Genomic DNA, 26,275 nt, shown 5'->3' with positions numbered 1-26,275 from the left:
GTCTTGGACTGTCTTGGAGAGTAGTTAACGCCTTACAACGCCCATATGCCGTTGAAATACAACTTGATTTGACATTTGCTGGTGCTGCCATTGTTCCTGTTCATGCCATGTAGTCGTCGGTGAAGACAGTTCACAAGTCTCTCAACTCTTGCGTGGTGTACCTCAAATTCAGGTAGTCAACTACAATATGTTATTTTGCATCTAATGTCCTGTAATTGTTTGGTAATTGTAATGGCAATTGTTGTATTTTGTAATGGCAATGTTTTCTTCTTCCAGGAAGGACTGCTTGCTGACTGTCAAGATAAAAATTAGCCAAGTTTTTTCATTGAAAAGCACAAACATTTTAGTCAATGAATGTTTTGCTACGGTTCTTTGAATCTACACAACATCATGCAATTAAACTTAAACGCCAACGGCAGATTTAGAATCTAAAATTAGACAACATGTGGTCCAAAACATGTTAATAGCCAATCTGGATCACGTTTGTTAATTCAAAATCAAATCAACAACGTGAACTTGATTAAAGTTGTAATGGAGTTTAGAGAGCTTTTGGGTCATTACAAGTCAGTGAGTAGGCACTTAACCAGGACAAAAAACGCAGAATCATGAGAATTTCAAATAGTTAAGGAAGAACTATTGGCATATCGACTATATTGCTAGTTTTAATTCCACATTGCATGATGATAGGGTGACACACATTATTTCCTAAAATGAAAGTCCCCCTGTAGGTATGGTATGGTGAGAGTCTTCACTATTTTAGTAGTTTTGCCAGTTACTCTGTAGGTGGCGCTTCTTTTCACACCGATTATGCCGATCTTTGGTCGCAATTCTGTGCCTAGAAAGGGATTTAAATCTTCTAAAAAACATAAATGGTTAAAGATTATCTATAATAACAATTAATGTTAAAAACTGATAGAAGTACAAATTAAGTTTCTCTAATTCAAGTGTTTGATACGAAACGCGACGATTTGGTTAAAGCTGTAATGGAGTTTAGAGAGTTTTTGGGTCATTACAAGTCAGTCAGTGAGCATGGACGTAATCACGACAAAAAATACATATCAGAATCCCAAAATCAAATCAAATAGGTAAGGAAGAACAATTGAAACATCGACTATATATAATCCCACATTGCATGATAATAGGGCGACACACATTATTTCCTAAAATGAAAGTCACCCTGTTGTTATGGTATGGTGAGAGTCTTCACTATTTTAGTAGTCTTGCCAGTTACTCTATAGGTGGCGCTTCTTACCACACCGATTATGCCGATCTTTGGTCTCAATTCTGTGCCTAGAAAGGGATTTAAATCTTCTAAAAAATATAAATGGTTAAAGATATTCTATAATAACAATTAAACTTAAAAACTGATAGAAGTACAAATTAAGTTTCTCTATTTCGAGTGTTTGATACGAAACGCCACGATTTGATTAAAGTTGTAATGGAGTTTAGAGAGTTTTTAGGTCATTACAAGTCAGTCAGTGAGCATGGACTTAACCACAACAAAAAAAGACATATCAGAATCCCGAACATTTCAAATAGGTAAGGAAGAACAATTGACACATCGGCTATATTGCCAATTATAATCCCACATTGCATGATGATAGGGTGACACACATTATTTCCTAAAATGAAAGTCACCTGTTGTTATGGTATGGTGAGAGTCTTCACTATTTTAGTAGTCTTGGCAGTTACTCTGTAGGTGGCGCTTCTTATCGTACTAATTATGCCGATCTTTGATTTCAATTCTGCGCCTAGAAAGGGATTTATCTTCTAAAAAACATAAATGATTAAAGATTTTCTATTATAACAATTAAAGTTAAAAAACTGATAGAAGTACAAATTAAGTTTCTATATTTCAAGTGTGTGATACAAAACATCACGATTTGTTTTTGGATGAAAGTGTGATTTTTTTAGTCATACTTTCATATTTTCAATTTCAAATATCGATAAGTCACTAATCAATAACTAATCAATTCAATCAAATTACAATAATATTAAGCATAACTAATTTTGCATTGTCTTTAGGTGGAACCTTTCTCTTTTATATCGACAGAAAAACAAAAGAAAATATAACTTCAAATTAAACCCAACTTTTTATATTAAAACAAAAAAAAAACTTCAAATAAAAAAGATTTCCTTAAAGCGAAATAATGGTGAATTTGCAAAGGCCAAACATATCTCCTTCTCTTCCCTTAATAATATACCAACTATCAACTTCCATCCCAACGTTTTTTGAAATATTAAAATTGAACAAAAACGTGATTTATGCGCCCCAACACAAAATGTCAGACGCCGGCCGCCGACGTCGCCTTATCTTTGCTTTGGCAAAACATGGAAAAGTGGAAACTAACAATTGTGAAACGAACGAACAAACAGCATAATATGCAATACTAATAGGCGAAATAGACAAAGTCAACTTTACTATAGGTCGGACAAACTCTCCGTCTGTCGTTATGTGTTTCTATCTATCTGCTTTGTCATCCTCATGGAGTTGTGCTGCACAAAAGCAAAGCTGGATTAACAGGGAATAAATTTGTCTTTCCATTGCTTTGGCATTGGAAGTTTGTATTTCTTTTTTTCGGTTTTCTATTCAAAAGCAATTTATAAGAGACTCTTTGATTTGGACTAAGGAACGAATGAACCATACTTAACGGAGGAAAAAAAACCAACGCCAAACGAAGGAGAAGGCGTAACAAAACACGAATCAGAGTTAGTCAAATGGAAATGAAAGGAACTACCACAGTCGACGACTGGCTGATGGCTTTTGTAGTTAACATCAGCTGCAATCTTGGCAACATTCAAATTATTTGGAAAGGAGCTTTGTTAGTTGGAGTAGTGTTGCCACTACTGTTTCATTTTGAAATGTCATAACAAAGGGACAAAGAAGATTTTTAATGATCCCACCTAAAAATGTGACAGGGTGTCACATATACTTGACTCAAACCAAAGTCACCTTGTAGGTATGGTGTGGTAAGAATCTTTGCTATTGTATTTGTAGTGCCACTCCATACTGTAGGTGGCGAATCGTGTCACATAACTATGCTGATATTTCTTCGGAATAATATTTCTTATTAGTAGTATTAGCATATGTCTGGTACCCTAATCGGAATCCACAATTTGAAACGGACAATAAAAAATTGATTTGGAATTGCATTTATAGACGCAGGATCGGCACAACTTTTTTTATAGGATCTTGTGAATCTAAAAACTTTGTATCGAAAAGTCAATACGACATTCACAAGATTTGGCTTTGGAGAGAAGGTCCTAGCCATATATTTATAACAGTCTGCGAGTTGGGCAACAAATGAGCTAAGTTTTTAGCTAATATGTTAATTTGATAACGCTTAATTGTGAATATTTTGTGCGACAGGGTGTCACATATAATCGCCTAAATCCAAGTTACCATATGATTATGATGTGATATGAAATTGCAAAATGTGCCTGGATACTAAATTTATAGAAGAAAAAAATGACCGCAGGAACGTCGACATTTTTTGAAGGGAAAAATGTAGTATTTTATATCTGAGAATATGTTTTTAATATAAAATAATAATATTTTATTCCTGGACAAAAGGACCAAGAAATAAAAAATATAACAGCCAGCAAGTAGGGCATATTACCAATTATAATCCCACAATGCATGATGAAAGGGTGGCATACATTATTTCCTAAAATGAAAGTCCCCCTGTAGTTATGGGATGGTGGGACTCTTCACTATTTTAGTAGTCTTGCCAGTTACTCAGTAGGTGGCACTTCTTGTCATACTAATTATGCCGATCTTTGGTCTCAATTCTGTGCCTAGAAAGGGATTTAAATCTTCTAAAAACATAAATAGTTAAAGATTTTCTGTTGTAACAATTGAAGTTAAAAACTGATGGAAGTACACATTAAGTTTCTCCATTTTAAGTGTGTGATACGAAATTAGTCTGCAGGACCGGCGACATTTTTTAAACGGAAAAATGCAGTATTTTATATCTAAGAATATGTTTTAAATATAAAATCAATACGCTAAAGAAATAAAAAAAAATATAACAGTCTGCGAGTAGGATGGAAAATGAGATATATTCTTATTTGACATGTTATTACGATTACACTTATTTGGGAAAGTTTTTAGGTGTGATTACGCCAAATTAGTCGACAGGGTGACACCTATAATTGTCCAAAATCAAAATCACAATGTGATTATGGTGTGGTGAGTGTATTAGCTACCATTTTAGTTGGGCTAATTCATTCTATAGGTGGCGTACATCATAATGTTTAATTTGTTACTATAATTCTAAGATTTGTTAGGTTATCTGCAGCATTGCTTCATTATATAGCTGTACATTTAATAAAATATTGTTAAGAGATATGTGTATTCTGGTTACACTTATTTGGGAATGTTTTTAGTTGTGATTACGCTAATTTAGTCGAGAGGGTGACACCTATTATTGTCAGAAATCAAAGTCACAATGTGATTATTGTGTGGTGAGTGTATTAGCTACCATTTTAGTTGGGCTAATTCATTCTCTAGGTGGCGTACATCTTAATGTTTAATTTGTTACTGTAATTCTAAGATTTGTTAGGCTACCTGCAGCATTTCTTCTTTATGTATTGCTGTACATTTAATAAAACATTGTTTAATTTAAATACTTTCTTGTGGAACAATTGGAGGTTAGGATGGCAGAGATCGCGCACTTATTTTTGTAAGAATCTATAAGATGGGGAGGCCCTATGCTCCTCAAGGAGTTAAGCACAAAAGAAGAAGATAAGATGGGGAAAAGGTACTTTTCAGTTCATATACTTGGAGTAAAATAGCATCATCACCTGTCCGTGGAAACATTCTGCCAATTGGAAGGAAAAAGTAGTAATAATGTTACAGTGCAGTTCCGGAATCCATCAATCAGGAACAAAATTTCACTTACAAATGTGGGTGCCTTGACATCGAAGGTACATACACACAACATACTGCCAAACCACTGAGAAAGTTCCATTCTATTCCGAGATTCTTTTGGTGGAAGGCGAAACAGTCAACTCAGGTAAGTCCGGCCACTGAGTCTTCTAAAACGACTGGGGAATCTGAAAGTTAATTTCGGACCTTTCACAAGAGAAAAATGGTTGCGGACTTACGCCAAATTACAGCTGATTACTCCTAGGATGTTTGGTATTGCATATGGGCAATATCGGTCCACGTCTTGATATAGCCCCCCTCGAACGGTACCACCCGATTTTCAGTATTTTGAAGGTTTTAGACTCATATCACACCGAAAGGGCTGAAATTTGGTATATAGCCTTCTTTGGGGGTTTACAACTTTCCGCCAGAAATTTGTCGGTATAGTTCCACGCTTTCATATAGCCCCCATAGAACGGTACCTCCCGATTTTCGGTATTTTGAAAGTTGTGGCCTGAAATTTGGTATTTGGTCTTCATTTGGGGTATTAAACGTTCCATATGAAATTTGTCGGTATAAGTCCACGCCTTCATATATCCCCCATAGCATGTACCTCAGATTTTCGGTGTTTTAATGGTTGTGGCTTCAATATTGCTCGGAAATGGCTGAAATTTGGTATTTAGTTTTCATTTGGGGTATAAAGCTTTCCATATGAAATTTGTCGGTATAGGTCCACGCCTTCATACAGCCCCCTCCCGATTTTTGGTAATTTGAAGGTGAAATGGCTAAAATGTTGTATATTGTCTTCATTGGGGGTATACAACTTTCCCCCATAAACTTGTCGTTCAAGGTCCCCGCCTTAGTATAGCCCCCATAGAACGGTACCTCCCGATTTCCGGTATTTTGAAGGTTGTGGCCTTAATATTCCACCGAAATGGCTGACATTTAGTATTTGGTCATTATTTAGGCTATTAAACGTTCCATATGAAATTTGTCGGTATATGTTTACGCCTTTGTATAGCCCAGCCAAGAATGTGAGGACCTATCGCCGGAAGATTTGGCCAAAGTGAAGGAAATTGCCATAAAAAGGGCTCAAAAGACAATAAACTGTGGCGGCGGCCATTTATCTGATATCATGTTTTCGACTTGATGTACAAAAAACTAAAAGACCAAATAAAAATAATCCTCACGAAGAATCAAAGTTTAACTTTTTTTTTAATTACAGCCAAAAAACATCGGAAGGTTACTTTTGCGCCACCTTGTATAACCCCTATAAGACGGTAACTCCCGATTTTTGGTATTTTGAAGGTTGTGGCCACAGCAACCCACGGAAATGGCTGAAATTTGGTATTTGATTTTTGTTGGAGGTAAAAAAACCTTTCTGAATGAAAAAGATTTTTCCAAAATATCGGAAATTTGTTATTTATTATTTAGTCTTCTTTGAGTCTAACAACTTTCGGCCAGAAATTTGTAGGTATAGATAATATAGCACCCATGGAACAATATCTTTCGAATTTTGAAGGTTAGCCACATTGTTTTACCGAACTTCCTAAAATTAAACTCGTGGTGGAGGGTATAACAACTTCGGAAAGTGTCTATAGAAGCACCCTTTTTTCAGAAAGGGACTATGGAAGCACCCCTTCTTTCAGAAAGGGACTATAGAAGCACCTTTTTTCAGAAAGGGACTATAGATGCACCCTTTTTTCAGTAAGGGACTATAGAAGCACCCTTTTTTCAAAAAGGGACTATAGAAGGACCGTTTCTTTCAGAAAGGGACCGAATTTAACGCCGTTCTTAATTGTTATACCCTTAGCCTTTAGGCTAAAGAGGGTATTTACACTTTGATACGACCAAAAATGTGCCTCATCGAAATAATGGTTTTAGACCCCAAGTATGTTTGTACGATATCCGTTTCAGACAATTTTGAGTAGATCTAGCAATGTCCGTCCCTCTGTCTGTCTGTCTGTCTGTCCGTCTGTCTGTCTGGCTGGTGCGCACGATAACTCTCGAACGGATTAATCGATTCGGTTCAAATTTTGGGTATCCAAATATTTTGTCCAGATTTGATTTAAGTTCGAAGATGGGCCATATAGGTCCACCCCTTCAGGTACCTCCCCCACAAATGTTCAAAAATTGTCGCAAAACTTGTGCGCAAGATAACTCTCGAAGGGAGTAACCGAATTAAACCAAACTTTGCATATGGTAATACTACCACTAGACATACATCAAGTTCGAATATGGATTATAACGGTCCACTCTTTCGGGTACCTCCCACACAAAATTTCGGAGAAGTTCAGTTTAGAGCCATCTCTCGAATCGCTTTGATTTTTGTTTTAGCAACTTGTATTCACTGCCCTCCATACGAAGGTACAAGTTTCATCAGGGGTAAGTCCATACTTTCTGAGAAAATAACCTGAAAGTTGCAAACAAAGCCCTATGACACCGTGTGAGGTGGTTGAAGCGTACTCTGGTGGTTGAAGGTAACTCTCGAACGGATCTGCCGGATCGGTCTAAAATTTGGCCTTCATAATATTTTGTCCAAACTTAGTTTAAGTTCGAAGAGAAGCCATATCGGTTCACTCTTTCAGGTACCTCCCCCACAAAAATTCAAAAATGTTCGGAAAAATTGTGCGCACGATAACTCTGGATGGGAGTGGCCGAATTGGTCTATACTTTACACATCCTTATATATCTACCAGATATAGATCAGGTTCAAATATGGACTATATTTGTCCACTCCATCCGGTACCTCCCACACAAAATTTAGGATAAGTTCACTTTAAGACATGCTCTCGAATCACTTTGATTTTTGTTGAAGCAACTTGCATTCGCTGACTTAATTACGATGGTAAAAGTTTTTTAGGGGCAAGTTCATACTTCTTGAGCAAACAGCCCCAAGAGTGTAAAAACTCCCTATGGCACAATATGTTGTGGCTGGAGATCCACTTCCATAACGGCCAATGTCGATCCATTCCTTTCAGTATCTCCTCCGCAAAACTTTTGATCTTTAATCCTAATCAACAGTATTGTCGGTTCAAACGCCAAAAATTTTTAAAACCCCCTAAATACGTACGTATTTTGGGAAAAATTTTTTTAATATACACAGGCTGAGGGTATATCTCTGTCTACAACGCCGACTGATACTTTTTTACTTGTCTTTTTATTTGTTATATCTCCAGTACTACTGAATTTGCAGCAAATGCTCAAGGTTGGCCGTTGTTATGTACATTTTATGAATGAATTTCGGGGTAGGTAGGGTACCCGAAATGTTTCCTTCGTAATTTTTTATTCCAACTTAGTTTAAGTTCGAAGGTAATCCATACCGGTCCACTCCTTCAGGTACCTCCCCACAAATGTTCAGAAAAATTGTGAGCACGATAACTCTTGAACGGAGTGGTCCATACTTTACACATCCTAATATATATGCCAGATGTACATCAGGTTTTAATATGGACTATATTTGACCACTCCATCGGCTACCTCCCACACAAAATTTCGGATAAGTTCATTTTAAGACCTGCTCTCGAATCACTTTGATTTCCGTAGAAGCAAGTCCATACTTCTTGAGAAAACAGCCCGAAAGCTGCAAAAACCCCTATGTCATCATATGTAGTCGCTGGAGAGCACGAAAACTCTCGACCGATTTGGTGCAAAAATTTGATATTTTGTCCAAAATTAGTTTCAATTCGAAGATGGGCAATAGGGGTCCACAACTTCCGTTACTTTCCTCCAATATTTAAAAATTTTCACTAAAATGGTATGCACGATATCTCTTGAATCACACTTTGGATCTCTTAATATTTTGTCTAAAGTTTAGTTTAACTTCTACAATGGTCCATATCGGTCCTCTCCTTAGGTTTCCCTCTCCCTGTTCCGCAACACTTTTACACTTTAATCCTAATCCAAATTTTTGTCGGCAAGTTCAAATGTCCAAAAAGGACCACCAAATTCTGAAAGGACCCTGAATACATTCTTAGATGAAAGTTTTAATTCACATAGGCTGAGAGTATATCTCTGTCGGCAAAGCCGACTGATACTTTTTTTAGGATTGTCCTGTGATCCAAAATGCTATATATTTGTTGATGAATGTCAGGGGCCTATTGTTTTATAATCGATATATTTGCTAAACTGATGAATACCTCGGCTCGTAAATTAATTTTCGAGACAACGGTGGTTAAGCCCCCGATCAAATGTTCTTTCTTGGTGTCCGAAGTCCCGACCACTACCACTTTTAAGGTTAAATCTCGAAAACTAACGAACCGATTTTTATGAAATTATGTGGAGTGTGCCGTGGTACATTTAGGCATGAATTTCGGAGGTGGCACGGTATCTCCACTATTAAGAAAATCAATATATTTACAAATTTCCTTAAATGGTGAGGTTCTACGGTCCATAAGCCATGAAAAACTAAAAACATATAATTCTCAATAAGCGGGAGAATTGGACATTACCATTTTTTTACTTTTATAATTAGATCGCTTTAGGATCCTCCTGAAAAACAGACTAGAGGAGCACACAACAGGACAAATCAGCCTTAAGTGGTAAATTGATTTCCCATCCTGTGAAAATGGCAACTCTATTTAATGGCCAAAAATCAATACAGCAAATTGCAACATTTCTCTTTAACGGTTTACTTCAACAACAACCAACGAATTTAGCTTCTAGGCTTTAAGATAACTCCTACTCTTTCCAATAAAGTTGTAAATGGCCAGCTATTAAAAAATTGAAGCACCGTTTGCATTAATTTTGGATTGGAAAAGAAAACTAAAATAGAAACGGTTATAAAACCAATTTTTGTAATTAATCATGATACGAACGAAATTCTCCAAACATTTCGACGGTGGCGGCGGTGTATCAACACAAACGCTATTTGGATTTATTTAATAACTAAATTTCACATCTAACAATTTTGAATTCTTTGGAAATGAAGAAAGAAAAACAAAAATAAAAAATATAATTGATCCATCGATAGCCCGTTGCTCTCTGTTAAACAAAATCACAATGGGGGTCAGCAAATATTTGTTAACGTTAATTTTAACCTGTTGTCTTTTTTTTTTTTTTTTTTTGCATGTTAATTGTTCATTAACGGTTTTTGGGTAATTTCGGTTTAAACTAATTTGACTTTCATTGATAGAGAGGAGAGACAATCGACTTTCGACACAAATTACTGGAGGATTGGAACGAAAGCCTTCACTTGACATGCAGTTTGTTTGAGGTAATTGGCACTCCTGGCACTGATGGCAATTCGGAATCATATAAACCCCAATTGAAGGTTTTTTTGTATGATCTTGATCTTCCATTAGAAAAGCTTTTGTGTTTATTTTTGTGATTTATTACATGTGGAATATTACCTTAAAATCACACAGGTAGTGGAAGTAACATTTCCCAGATTCAAAGATTCCATTCTTCCCCAAAACTTCTTTCATTGAGCATACACATTTTCCTCTTACCATTAAATGGTTACGCCATGGAAATAATTTATAGAAGAACTTTAAAAGAATATTTATCGCTCCCCGTAAAATACCCATTTCCTAAACAGACAAATTACCGTGGCTGTCTCCAAAGATATCGACGACTATTGCTCACATAATGGCTATCGTAACGAAACATATCCGCTCAAAACTGTTTATCAATGAATTTTTAAATGAGTTTTAAAATGAATAGCGTGGCTTGAATGGGAGGGGAGACCGGATCGAACGACCGAACACCACTGACAATTAATAAAATGAAATGCATTCATGTCAGTGACAACAAAAATAAAAAATAAAGCTACAGTAATTAAAAAATAAAAAGAAAACTTTAAATAAAGAAGAAGGGGGAAGAAGCAAAGATGCAGTAAAAGTTCCAAACAATCTATTCAAGTGCCTATATCATTTATCATTATTTGAAAAATTTAAGAAATTCTAAAACAAAAGTCATGTTATCAATAACAATTATGTTGGAATGTCAGAATGATGACGATGATGGAGAGGTAAGGAAGAAAAAAAAAACAGATATGATTTGAATCGAAAAGAAAGACATTTTAAAGATTCACTGCAGAGAAAAATATGTAAAGTGCATTGCAAATTCGAGCTGGAAAACTATGACCAAAGAATTAATAGATATTTAATTACTTGAAAGCATTGAGGAATTAAGAATTCTTCAGCTGGCAGTGGGAAACAAATGGTGTCTTCTTCTTTGTATCAAATTGATTTAAAAATATTAAATATTTTTTGAAGAGGTTTAAATTTCATTTGACTGCATTCGATGAGAAAAAAAATCCAAAAATTCCTAAACTTCTCTGCCATACTTGAGAGAACCTTAGTCACCATATATTAAATATCAAATCTTCTATGTCTTCTTTGCAACTTTTAGCCACTCCTTTGAAAACACAAACCCATTTTCCTAAATCATCAACCTTTGAAATTTCCATGCTGTTGAACATTTTTTCCCATTGCTTCCTGTCCTCCATTACAACAAGAGGAACAAAAAAAAAGAGCAAAACAAAACACGAACACCAACTAAAAGCCATTGAACAATAAGTCTTGAGTGGAAACCAGGGATGGAAAAATTAAAATTTCAAAAAGTACTAAAATGGTACTTTTTTCATTGAAAAGGTACTTTTAATTATTTTTTAAGGAAAACAAAATAAAAAAATTATTCAGTAAAAAAAACAACAACAAAGGCTTAAATCTATGAAGTCTGAAGAATGTTCCAAAATTGTATATTTTTTATACCATACTGGAGGTATAATTAACTTTGTCATTCTGTTTGTAATACATCGAAATATTCATGGGAGACCCTATAAAGTATATAGGGGTCGATTATGGATAGCAACCCAACTCCAGTTGAGTTGCCCACAGCAAATTTAGTAATAGAATTTTCTATTTCCGCTTTAATATTTATACTTTATATTCCTCGTTCTGATATAACCCTAATAGAACGGTATTTTAAAAGATTTAGCCTCATTATCCCATCCAAATTACTGAAATTAGATACTTTATATTCGTTTTAAATAGTCTAGAGCTGGCAAACTATCGATAGTCCGACTATCGTTTTGATATTGAACTCTGGACAAATTATTATTATACCCTACACCACTATGTGGGGAGGGTATTATAAGTTGGTTTTGGCCAAAAAGTTTGTAACGCATCGAAATAATGGTCGTAGACCCATACTTATATATACCAAAATGAATGTCTCGATGAGCTTAGTCGATCTGGCTATGTGTGTCCGTCCGTCAGTCCGTCCGTCAGTCCGTCTGTCCATCTAAACCTTGTAATCACGCTACAGGTCGCAATTTTGATCGGATCGTCACGAAATTTTGGATGTTGATGGGGGTCCCGGAGGGGAAGAAGCCTATTGATTTTGGTGATGGTCGGATAATATTTAGGGGTCGTAATGGGCAAAAAACTTATTTGGAGAAAAAGACAACGTTTTATTTCAAAGCGAATATCTCAGCTTCAATATGGGGTATACCAAAAGCAGGACCTGGCCATGAAAGTAGAAAATATCGCCTTTCTAATGATGTAAAGTAGGTTCTCTTAGGTGATCAAACAACGAATATATCGCAATAGCCGCTAATAGAACCCAACCTTTTATTTTTGCGATTTTAATAATAATGACGAATATCACAGCTTCGGTTGGGGATCTTCCAAAAACAAAGTCTGACTGTGAAAGTAGAAAATCCCATCTTTACAGTGATGCAAAGTAGGTTGGCGTAGGTGGCCACATAACGGAGATATCACAATAGTCGGCAATACATCCCATTTTTTCATTTTTTTGTAATCACGCTACAGGTCGCAATTTTGATCGGATCGTCACGAAATTTTGGGGGCTAATGGGGATCCTACAGAGAAAGAAGAATTTTGGTGATGGTCGGATAATATTCAGGGGTCGGAATGGGCAAAAAACTTATTTGGAGAAAAAGTCAACGTTTTATTTCAAAGCGAATATCTCCGCTTCTAAAAGGAGTATGTCAAAAGCAAAACCTGCTAATGAAAGTAGAAAATATCACCTTTGCAACGATGTTACGTAGGTTGTCGTAACGATGTTACGTAGGTTGTCAAAGAACGAAGATATCGCAAAAGCCGCTAATAGAACACAACTTTTCATTTTTGCGATTTTAATAATAATGACGATTATCACAGCTTTGGTTCGGGACCTTCCAAAAGCAAAGTCTGACAATGAAAGTAAAAAATCCCATCATTACAATGATGTAAAGCAGGTTGGCGTAGGTATCCAAATAACGGAGATATCGCAATAGTCGGTAATACATCCCATTTTTCCACTTTTTTGGAAATAACGCTACAGGTCGCAATTTTAATTGGATCGTCACGAAATTTTGGGTGTTATTGGGGGTCCCACATAGGAAAAAGACCTTTTGATTTTTGATAATGGTCGGAGGTTATTCAGGGGTCGGAATGTGACAAAAAAATATTTGGAAAAAAGACCAACGTTTTATTTCAAAGTTAATATCTCCCTTCTGTAGGAGGTATATCGAAAGCAAAATCTGGCAAGGAAAGTAGAAAATATCACTTTTACAACGATGTGAAGTAGGTTGTCATAGGTGGTCAAACAACAGAGATATCGCAATAGTCGTAATACATCCCTTTTTCCATTTTTGTGCAATCACACTACGAAATGTTGATCGGATCCTCACGAAATTTTGGGGGTTGATGGGGGTCTAACAGAGAAAGAAGCCTATTGATGGTTGGCATACATCCCACTTTTCCATTTTTTATTTGGGTTGTACCGTCGATGCACTTAAATGCGTTTCAAAAAAATTAACCTGTGTTAATGAAGACATTCAGAGCAAAGGCGCTAAGCTATCCCAATTTTAATATTTTGAATTTTATTAGTCAAAAGCTTATGAACAGGGGTAGTGGTGTAGGGTATCACATAGTCGGTCCCGACCCGACTGTAGCCTTGGCTCACTTGTTTTTTAAATAATTCGTGACAGATAGTCCAAAAAAATTTTTGGTGGCCGATGTAAACTTTGTTTTTCGTCAGTAATCTTAACGATAGTTAGACTGTCGATACTTTTCCAGCACTAATATAGCTCCCATAAAAGAGGTATTGCAGATTCTCATATTGGAATGTACTTCGATACCGCTCGATGTGAAATCTTTTAAATGATTAGTCTACCGTAGTGACTCTAACTCTAACGAGCTCCACGAAGAAAATGATCAATATAGGTTCATATTTTTGTATATTCCCAACATAAAGGTACATATATCCAGATTTATAAAATTTCTAGTAATTTTAATCTTTTATTTTGCATTTTTAGTTCCACATAAAATTTTTCTAGACTAGAGTATGGAAATGGTACTGAATTGGTCGCGGGGGTACTTCGGTACTTTTTATAGTGAAATGGTACTGAAAAAAGTACTATTGTACTGAATTTTCCATCCCTGGTGGAAACACACAAAACATCTCCACACAAACAAAAGATCATATTATGGAGCATATGTGTTCTCCAGCAACATTCCAATGGAACAGACAACAGCAGCTTTAGCAGCAACAACAACATTAATGATTTGTAAACTATAGAAACCGTTTGGTGCGACATAATTCACATTTTATGAGAGGCTCTTTATGTTGTTCTTTTCTTCTTCTTTCTATCCCTCCTTTTATGGTTTAAAAGTTGAACGTCTCAATTGATGTTGTTTGGTGGTGTTTATGGATATGTTCGTTCTTGAATAGAAACCAAGTGTTGTGAGTTTGTGATTTACAATTGAAGTGCAGGAAACGGAACTCTTTTGGGTGCAACAAATCAATTGATTTGGTAGAGGTTCATAACCCCAAGGCGGGTATGGATGTATTTGTTTTCATAGCTCAAAGAGGATTTCAATGACTCCTCAAACAAAACCCAAAAGACACAAAGAAAACCCAAAAGGTTTTCCCGTAGAAGAATTCGAAGAAATTATCCACGTTCTGTGGATAATTCGGATAAATTATGAACGTTCTGTGGATAATTCCGATACAGATAATTCACATAAATTATCCACGTTCTGTGATAGATATTTTATCCACGATCTGTGGATAACTCGGATATTTTATCCACAATCTGTGAGTAATTAGTACAAATTATCCATATTATGTTGATAATTGGGATAAATAATCAACGTTCTGTGGATAATGCGGATAAATTACCCACGTTCTGTGGATAATTCGGATAAATTATCCACCTTTTGAGGATAATTCAGATAAATTATCCCCGTTCTGTTGATAATTCGGATAAATTACCCGCCTTCTATGGATGACTCGGATATATTATCCACGTTTTGTGGATAATTCGGATAATTATCCACGCTCTGTTGATAATTCGGATAAATTACCAACCTTCTATGGATGACTCGGATAAATTACGTTCTGTGGATAATTCGCATATTTTATTCACGTTCTGTGGATAATTCGCATATTTTATTCACGTTCTGTGGATAATTCAGATAAATTATCCACCTTTTGAGGATAATTCAGAGAAATTATCCACGTCCTGTGGATAACTTGGATAAATTATCCACCTTTTGAGGATAATTCAGATAAATTATCCCCGTTCTGTGGATAATTTGGATAAATTACCCACGCTCTGTGGATAACTCGGAAAAATTATCCACCTTTTGAGGATACTTCAGGTAAATTATCCACGTTCTGTGGATAATTCGGATAAATTATCCACCTTTTGAGGATAATTCAGATAAATTATCTACGTTCTGTGGATAATTCGAATAATTAGTATAAATTATCCATGTTCTGTGGATAATTCGGATAAATAATCTACGTTCTGTAGTTAATTCTGATAAATTATGAACGTTCTGTGCACAATTGGGATGTATTTTTCACGTTCTGTGGATAATTCGGGTAAATTATCCACGTTCTGCGGATAATTCGAATAAATTATCCACGCTCTGTGGATAATTGGGATAAATTATCCACCTTGTTAGGATAATTCAGATAAATTATCCACGCTCTGTGGATAATTCAGTAAATTACCTACGTTCTGTGGATAAATTACCTATCTTCTATGGATGACTCGGATAAATTATCCACGTTCTGTGGATAATTCGAATAAATTATCCACGTTCTGTGGATAATTCGGATAAATTATCCACGTTCTGTGAATAATTCGGATAAATTATCCACCTTCTATGGATGACTCGAATAAATTATCCGCGTTCTGTGGATAATTCGGATATTTTATTCACGTTATGTGGATAATTCGGATAAATTATCCGCCTTGTATGGATGACTCGGATAAATTATCCACGTTTTGTGGATAGTTCTGGATAATTCGGATATTTTATTCACGCTCTGTGGATAATTCGGATAAATTATCTACGTTCTGTGGATAATTCAGTAAATTACCCAAGTTTTGTGGATAAATTACCTATCTTCTATGGATGACTCGGATAAATTATCCACGTTCTGTGGATAATTCGGAAAAATTATCCACGTTCTGTGGATAATTCGGATAAATTATCCACGTTCTGTGGATAGTTCTGGATAATTCGGATATTTTATTCACGCTCTGTGGATAATTCAGATAAATTATCCACGTTCTGTGGATAATTCAGTAAATTACCCAATTTTTGTGGATAAATTACCTATCTTCTATGGATGACTCGGATAAATTATCCACGTTCTGTGCATAATTCGGATGTATTATTCACGTTCTGTGGATAATTCGGATAAATTATCCACCTTTTGAGGATAATTCGGGTAAATTGTCCACGTTCTGTTGATAATTCGGATAAATTATTCACGTTCTGTTTATAATTCGGATAAATTATCCGCGTTCTGTAGTTAATTCTGATAAATTATGAACGTTCTGTGCATAATTCGGATGTATTATTCACGTTCTGTGGATAATTCGGGTAAATAATTCGGATGAGTTATTCACATTCTGTGATAAATCGGATAAATTACCCACCTTCTATGGATGTCTCGAATAAATTATCCACGGATAAATTATATACGTTCTGTGGATGATTGAGATAAATTATCCACCTTTTGTGGATAATTTGAATAAATTATCCATGTCCTATGGATTATTAAGATATTTATTCATGTCCTATGCATAATTAAGATTATTTATCCGCGTTCTGTAAATAATTCGGATAAATTATCAACGTTCTGTGGATAATTAGGATCATTTATCAACGTCCGGTGGATAATTCAAATAATTTATTCACATCCGGTGGATAACTCAGATAAAATATGCACCTTCTGTGAATAATTCGGGTAATTTATCCACGCCCAGTGGATAATTCAGATAAGTTATCTACATTCTGTAGATAATTTGAATAAACTATCCACGTTATTTGGATAATTTATCCACGCCCGATGGATAATTCATATAAATTATCCACATTCTGTGGGAAATTCGGATAATACAGAAATTCTGTGGATAATACAGATAATTAATCTACATTAGTGGATAATTCCTATAATTAACCCACGTTCTGTGGATAATTCGTATAATTTGTCCACGTTCTGTTGATAATTAGAATAAATTATCCACATTCAACGTATAATTCGGAAAAATTATCCACGTAATGGGGATAATTAGGAAAAAGATGTTTGAATAGAATAAGTGTTCTTATTGACGAACATAAATCTTCTGTTTGAAGACGAGAATACCAAAATGTCTTCTCAAAGCAACATATCTTCCAATACAAGGACCAAACGGCCTTCTGATGAAAAACCCAAAAGTCCTCCCAAAGGTTTTCTTAATTCTGACTAAAACATGTTCTCTTCTAACAAAAATAATTACAAACAAAGCTCTGGAGCAAATCAATTAAAATTGTATTCTAATTGAATTTGGCCATTTGTCTAAATATGGTAAGCAAATTCTGTAAAACACATATATTCCGCCATGGACAATTATAAATGGCAAAGAGAACACATTGTTATTACGCATATGCGGTAGACATCTTTTGGATTCAGCCACCAGCTCCACCGACACCATCATCATTGAAGTGTCAATGCAAATTACAACAGCTCTTGAATATTTTTTCTTCTTTTTTTGGTGTCCACAGACCATCAACTAAAAATTCCGCTAAATTGTTGATCGTAATCTTCAGAAAGAGCAGATGGATGGAAGATCCCTGCCAACTTGTTGTTGGCGTTATGGTGTGTGTGTGCATTGCAGCATAAAATTATGCAGCTGGCAGTGCTGCCTGTTACTGATCTCAAAATTGTAAATTGACATCGAGAATCTGTGGCACGTTGCAACGACACATCTCATTTTAATAATAATGGTGATGGATGCTGACGATGATGATGATGGCACACGACCAAAGTGGCGACTTTGAATTGGAAGAGACCAAGAAATATATAGTGCGACTCCTCTTCAACTTCATGGTCAATGTTGTTCAAAGAACTAGAAATGCAAATCAGGCAAAATGTGGAAAGAAAGAAATGCTTCAAAAGAAGACAAACATAAAATTATGGGGAATGAAGAGAAAGAAAGAAGAAAAACTATGTCTGTGCGAACTGGTCCCATAAATCTTAACAAGCGGATGTTTGGTTGTTGGCGCTGACTCTATGGTGGTGCTAAAAGTAGAGGAAATTAGGTCTATCACTCAAAGTGGTCCAGATTTAATATTAAATTTTGTTTTAATTTTACTAACGGGAAGTGGAGAAGACAACCCAAAAAAGGATAAAAAACAGGAAATTTTTTAAAATCTGGATTAGATGAAAATTTTGGTGATAACAAATTATCCACATTGAGTGGATAATAAAGATAAATTATACGCATTGAGTGGATAATTAAGACAAATTCAAATCGACGTATGTGGACAATTGAAAAAAATTATCCACGATTTGGGGATAATTGAAATAGATTATATAAATTTAATGCGTGACAAAAATTAATTATCCAATTTAAATGGATAATAAAAATAAATTTTCCACGATATGTGGATAATTTAAATTAATAAGTTAACAATATATGGATAAATAAAATAAACTATCCACGATATGTGGATAATTAAAATAAATTATCCGCGATATGTAGATAATTTAACAAAATTATCCACCATATGTGGATAATCTAAAGAAAATTATCCACGATATGTGGATAATCTAAGATAAATTATTCACGAAATGTGGATTATTAAAAAAAAACCATCCACGGTAGGTGGATAATTAAAATAAATAATTTATGTTATGTGGATAACTAAAATAACTTATCCACGTCATGTTATAATTTGAAATAAATTATCCATGTTATGTGGATAATTAAAATAAATTATCCACGTTATATGAATAACTAAAATAATTTATCCACGATAAGTGGATAATGAAAATAATTTATCCACTATATGTGGATAATCAAAATAAATTATCCACTATTGTGGATAATTAAAACAATGCATCCACGTTATGCGGAAGATTAAAATAAATTATCCGCGATATGTGGATAATTAAAACAAATTATCAACGATATGTGGATAATTAAAATAAAATATCCACGTTATGTGGATAATTAAAGTAAAATATCCACGTTATGTGGATAATTAAAAAAATTATCCACGTTATGTGGATAATTAAAATAAATTATCCCCGTTATGTGTATAATTAAAAAAAGTTATCCACGTTATGTGGATAATTAAAATAAATTATCCATGGTATGTGGATAATTAAAATAAATTATCCACGATGTGCGGAAAATTAAAATAAATTATCCGCGATGTGGATAATTAAAATAAATTATCCACGATATGTGGATAATTAAAATAACTTATCCACGATATGTGGATAATTAAAATAACTTATCCACGATATGTGGATAATTAAAATAAGTTATCTACGATAGGTGAATAAGTTAAATAAATTATCAAATACGTGTGTGTAATCAAAATAAATTATCCACGATGTGTGGATAAATTAAATAAATTATCTACGATATGTGGATAATTAAAATAAATTATCAACAATATGTGGATAATAAAAATAAATTATCCACGTTATGTGTATAATTAAAATAAATTATCCACGTTATGTGGATAATTAAAATAAATTATCCATGCTATGTGGATAATTAAAATAAGTTATCCACGATGTGCAGAAAATTAAAATAACTTATCCACGATATGTGGATAATTAAAATAAGTTATCCACGATATGTGAATAAGTTAAATAAATTATCAAATACGTGTGGGTAATCAAAACAAATTATCCACGATATGGGGATAATTAAAATAAATTATCCACGAAGTGGGGATAATTAAAATAAATTACCCATGATGTGTGGATAATTAAAATAAATTATCCACGATATGTGGATAATTAAAATAAATTATCCACGATATGTGGATAATTAAAATAAATTATCCACGATATGGGGATAATTTAAATAAATTATCCACGTTCTGTGGATAATTAAAATAACTTAAACAAATTTTTTGAATAATTAAAATAAGTAATCCACGTTATGCGGATAATTTAAATAGATTGTCCATATCGTGTGGATAAATATAATAAATGATCCGCATTATCCGGATAATTAAAATAAATTAGTCACGTTGTGTGAATAATTAATTATTATCCACTTTATGTGGATAATTTATTTGGATAATTAAAAATAAATTATCCACGATATGTGGATAATTAAAATAACTTATCCACGATATGTGCGTAATTAAAATAAATTATCCACGATATGGGGATAAATAAAATAAATTACCCATGATGTGTGGATAATTAAAATAAATTATCCACGATATGTGGATAATTAAAATAAATTATCCACGATATGGGGATAATTAAAATAAATTATCCACGATGTGTGGATAATTAAAATAAATTATCCACGTTCTGGGGATAATTAAAATAAGTTAAACAAATTTTTTGAATAATTAAAATAAATAATCCACGTTAAGTGGATAATTTAAATAGATCATCCATATCGTGTGGATAAATATAATAAATTATCCGCATTATCCGGATAATTAAAATAAATTAGCCACGTTGTGTGAATAATTAATTATTATCCACTTTATGGGGATAATTTATTTGGATAATTAATTAAAAATAAATTATCCACGATATGTGGATAATTAAAATAATTTATCCACGATATGTGCGTAATTAAAATAAATTATCCACGATATGGGGATAATTAAAATAACCTATCCACGATATGTGAATAAGTTAAATGAATTATCAAATACGTGTGGGTAATCAAAATAAATTATCCACGATATAATTAATTAAAATAAATTATCCATGGTATGTGGATAATTAAAATAAGTTATCCACGATGTGCGGAAAATTAAAATAAATTATCCGCGATGTGGATAATTAAAATAACTTATCCACGATATGTGGATATTTAAAATAAGTTATCCACGATATGTGAATCAGTTGAATAAATTATCAAATACGTGTGGATAATCAAAATAAATTATCCACGATATGGGGATAATTAAAATAATTTGTCCACTATATGTGGATAATCAAAATAAATTATCCACAATATTTGAATAATTAAAATAAATTATCCACGTTATGTGGATAATTAAAATAAATTATTCACGTTATGTGGATAATTAAAATAAATTATTCACGTTATGTGAATAATTAAAATAAGTTATCCACGATATGTGGATAATTAAAACAAATTATCCATGTTCTGTGGATAATAAAATATATTATCCAAGTAATGTGGATAATTAGAATAAATTATCCACCTTATTTGGAAATTATTTTTGCTTATTATTTAGAAAAAATGTATCCACATTAAATTAAATTATACACGTTATGTGGATAATTATTTTTGCTTATTATATGGATAAAAAATTATCCACATTATGCGGATAGTTAAAATAAATTATCCACATTCTGTGTATAATTAAAATAAATTATCCACGTTATCTTGATTGTTAAAATAAGTTATCCCCGTAATGTGGATAATTAAAATAAATTATCCACGATAATCCACGGTATTTGGATAATTAAAATAAGTTATCCACGATATGTGGATAATTTAAAATAAATCATCCACGGTATTTGGATAATTAAAATAAGTTATCCACGATATGTGGATAATTAAAACAAATTATCCATGTTCTGTGGATAATAAAATATATTATCCAAGTAATGTGGATAATTAGAATAAATTATCCACCTTATTTGGAAATTATTTTTGCTTATTATTTAGAAACAAGTAAGAACAGACTATAGTCGGACGGGGCCGACCATGTGATACCCTATACCACTATCCCTGTGCACTAGCTTTCCGGGCTAGCTGTTATAAGATGTGCATTAGAAATTTTACCAATTTTCACACAAAAGTTTTGATCAATTTAACCCGCTAAATATTATCCGATCATACCGTTGACTTGCACGCTACTTCTTCATCTCAAACCAAAACTACGTTTAAAATTTCGCGCCGATCGGACTATTATTGCGACCTACAGAGCGGCTACAAAATCGAGCAAAAATTTTGTTTTTGGTCCATTTCATCCCTTTAACATTTCACGATCATCGCCAAAAACTAATCAGTTCTATTCTGGTCCAAACCCGACCTCCATACTAAATTTCGTGACAATCGGTCCATAATTGCGGCCTCTAGCTTGATTACAATTTTTAATGGACGGACAGACGGACGGACGGACGGACGGACACACATCGCTAAATCGCTTTATCTCGTCGAGATATGAAGTTTGGTATACCACATGAGGGGTCTACGACGAATATTTCGCGGCGTTACATGAATTTTTGGGAAAACAAACTTATTATACCCTTTTCCACATTGTGGTATAGGGTATAAAAATGTATCCACATTAAATTAAATTATACACGTTATGTGGATAATTATTTTTGCTTATTATATGGATAAAAAATTATCCACATTATGCGGATAGTTAAAATAAATTATCCACATTCCGTGTATAATTAAAATAAATTATCCACGTTATCTTGATTGTTAAAATAAGTTATCCCCGTAATGTGGATAATTAAAATAAATTATCCACGATAATCCACGGTATTTGGATAATTAAAATAAGTTATCCACGATATGTGGATAATTTAAAATAAATTATCTACGATATGAGGATAATTCAAATAAATCATCCACGGTATTTGGATAATTAAAATAAGTTATCCACGATATGTGGATAATTAAAACAAATTATCCATGTTCTGTGGATAATAAAATATATTATCCAAGTAATGTGGATAATTAGAATAAATTATCCACCTTATTTGGAAATTATTTTTGCTTATTATTTAGAAAAAATGTATCCACATTAAATTAAATTATACACGTTATGTGGATAATTATTTTTGCTTATTATATGGATAAAAAATTATCCACATTATGCGGATAGTTAAAATAAATTATCCACATTCTGTGTATAATTAAAATAAATTATCCACGTTATCTTGATTGTTAAAATAAGTTATCCCCGTAATGTGGATAATTAAAATAAATTATCCACGATATGGGGATAATTAAAATAAATTATCTACGATATGTGGATAATTAAAATAAGTTATCCACGATATGTGAATAAGTTAAATAAATTATCAAATACGTGTGGGTAATCAAAATAAATAATGGGGACAATTAAAATAAATTATCCACGTTTTGTGGATAATTAAAATAAGTTAAACAAATTTTTTGAATAATCAAAATAAATAATCTACGTTATGTGGATAGTTTAAATAGATTATCCATATCGTGTGGATAAATATAACAAATTATCCGCATTATCCGGATAATTAAAATAAATTAGTCACGTTGTGTGAATAATTAATTATTACCCACTTTATGTGGATAATTTATTTGGATAATTAATTAAAAATAAATTATCCACGATATGTGGATAATTAAAATAAAGTATCAAACGTAGTAAATTAAAGTAAATTATCCAAGATATGGGGGTAAAATTAAAAGAAATAAAATTAAATTTGGATAAAAAAAATTATCCATTATTAAAATAATGTATCCACTTTACTTGGATAACAATTTATCCACCTTCTGTGGATAATTAAAAAATCCATTATTTCGGTAATTTAAATAATTTATCCATATTATATAAATAATTCAAATAATTTATCCACATTAAAATATATTATCCGCATTGTTTTAAAAATGTATCCAAGTCAACCCTGAGACAATGTTTAATATATTATTTATTTTCAATTTCAAACATGACGTGACCTTCAATCTGGTAATCTTCTAAACGTCAATCGGAAAATCCTTTTCAAAACCAATTTCCTTCGCAGATAATAATCTACGGTTTGCCACCAATCAGCTACTTTTGCAATTTACAAATCTCTCAAAGAACTTGGTATTTATAAGTTTAAAGGTCAATGGCTTGATTTCTTAAATGCTGATAAGAATTTCTTTTAAATTTATTTTACAGCACCTAAGAAGAGCTCTATGATTAGTAGCTGCAGCAGCAGCAGCAGCAGCAGCAGTCTGTTGATCCACATATTATTTCCTCTGGATAACGGTTTAACATTGGCATTAATAAACTAACAGCACCGCTGCGGGGCTTTTAAGAAGAAATAAGCAGCAGGAGAGATGGAAAAAGACGCCAACAAACCATTGATCATGTTGCACGCTAGGCGAAAAAGAAGTGCAAAAAAAGAAAAACTGGGCCTCATTTAAGCGAAGCAGAATAGTGGATCAGCGAGCTAGCTAGCTACTCTAGCTGCAAAGCTTGCTTGCTTGATAGCAATGAACGGCGAGTAATAGCTTGTTATACAACTTTCATGGTTGTGGTTGCAAGTTTGCACAAAATTAGCGGAAAAAACGACAATGAATGGGGGTAACAACAAAAAGAGATAATGGCATGTTGCTGTACCATAAACACCGGATAAAGGCAAAATTTAATATTTTGATATAAGATAGGCTGAACCTTTCAAAAGGAAGACCAGAGAATTCTTGTCTTGAACCTTTGTGTTTTTAAATAGCAATTATCTGAAGTCGTCTGTATCTTCTGTGCATCACTCCCCACATTTGCCACATTTGAGAGAAAGGAGTTGTTGGACAAAAAACGCTCAATTCAAACTGGAACAACTGGAAGATCGAGATGAGGCCGCAGTTGTATTTATTTATTTTTTATTGCAGGTTACACAAACAGCCTGGCTTACAATAGCTACCCCGATGACTTACTAGCTAGCTGATCTCTTACCAACAATATTGCTTAAAGATCTTTGCAATTCATCAAAACTCGCCTCTGATCGGTTTGAAGAAGAAGAAAAAACGCCAACGATTGCGTTATGTGACACACAATCGATTCCAAAGAAAATGAAATAGAAAATCAACATCAAAACACCGTTGAAGCTTTCAAGAGCAGCAACCAACCAAATCACACAAACGAACAGACGGCTATTGGACCAGTTAACAATCGAAATACAATGCAATGCTATCGAATGACAATGATAATGAAGAATTAGAAAAAGAAACGCGAAAAAAATGCACTCTAAATAGCGAAACTTATGACACATTTGCAACAATGTAGCCAATGTAGCGTAATTGGGTTATCGGTCGGTAGGGTGGAGAGATGGCTTCGGGGCAACATTCATCAATGCTGAAATGAATTCAGTTAAAATCAAGATTTGCCGGCTGTATGAGAAGAGGCGTAAATGGCTATTGTTTATATTTTTGATGCGAGTCTATTGTTTTGTCTTAACACTCTGTCACTTGTCGATATGTTTTTGTTTTGATTTTCATTTTTTTTTTTCAAACTTTATTTATTAACTTTTATTTGAAAGGTGGTAACGGAATTTGAAGACATTTCTTGTATACATTGTGTTGTTTTGCAAAACGAAATGTCTGAATGACAATGTCACAACAGATATGCGAAGAAAGATATTGAAATTGGAGGTTGAATATCGAAAATATCGATATATTCACAACATTAAATATTCGGGATCTGGCCAACACAAGGTGGCTAGTTTGATAAGCTTCAACATGACAAATGTCAGGTCTTATCTTGATTTCTCTTTCATCTCAGATGTATATTGACCTCTCCCTAGCATCAACTCTGCCTTTGACTTACTTCATTCAACATTACTTTTGTTTCTGCTGCCAAAATAGGTTAAGCATGCACGTGTATTGTGGCAGGTAAGTGCATTTTGCAATTAACTTCAATGTGGATAACATGTTCTGATTAACTTTTCATCCCTTTTCACATCTGTGGCAGGTAAAAACAAACATTTTAATATTGATAAATTTAGTTGTCACTTAAACAATTTAATCTTAAGAGATTAACTTCCATACAAAATTGGGAAGTAATGCAAATTGTAAAAAAAATATTGGTGAAAATATAACATTTGCATCTAAACGATTGGCAGCTAAATCCAAACTACTGCACTCAAGGCAAATAGCTTGAAAAACCACATTATAAAAATCCTGAGATTTCCGATGTAACCGCCAATATAGGCCATATTCGAAATTGA

The 26,275-nt window shown here is 33.5% G+C and overlaps 1 protein-coding gene across 1 annotated transcript in view; it reads right to left on the bottom strand.

Moving 5' to 3' along the window:
• The window catches only part of sn (fascin domain-containing protein singed), a 116,943-nt gene that overhangs the window by 59,128 nt on the left and 31,540 nt on the right, over positions 1–26,275 (bottom strand). The window lies entirely within an intron of this gene.

Source organism: Musca autumnalis, unplaced genomic scaffold (genome assembly GCF_047663935.1).
Source record: "Musca autumnalis isolate F117 unplaced genomic scaffold, ASM4766393v1 scaffold_3, whole genome shotgun sequence".
NCBI lineage: Eukaryota > Metazoa > Arthropoda > Insecta > Diptera > Muscidae > Musca > Musca autumnalis.
The sequence above is the reverse complement of the archived record's forward strand: the minus strand, read 5'-3'. Positions and strand labels throughout refer to the sequence as shown.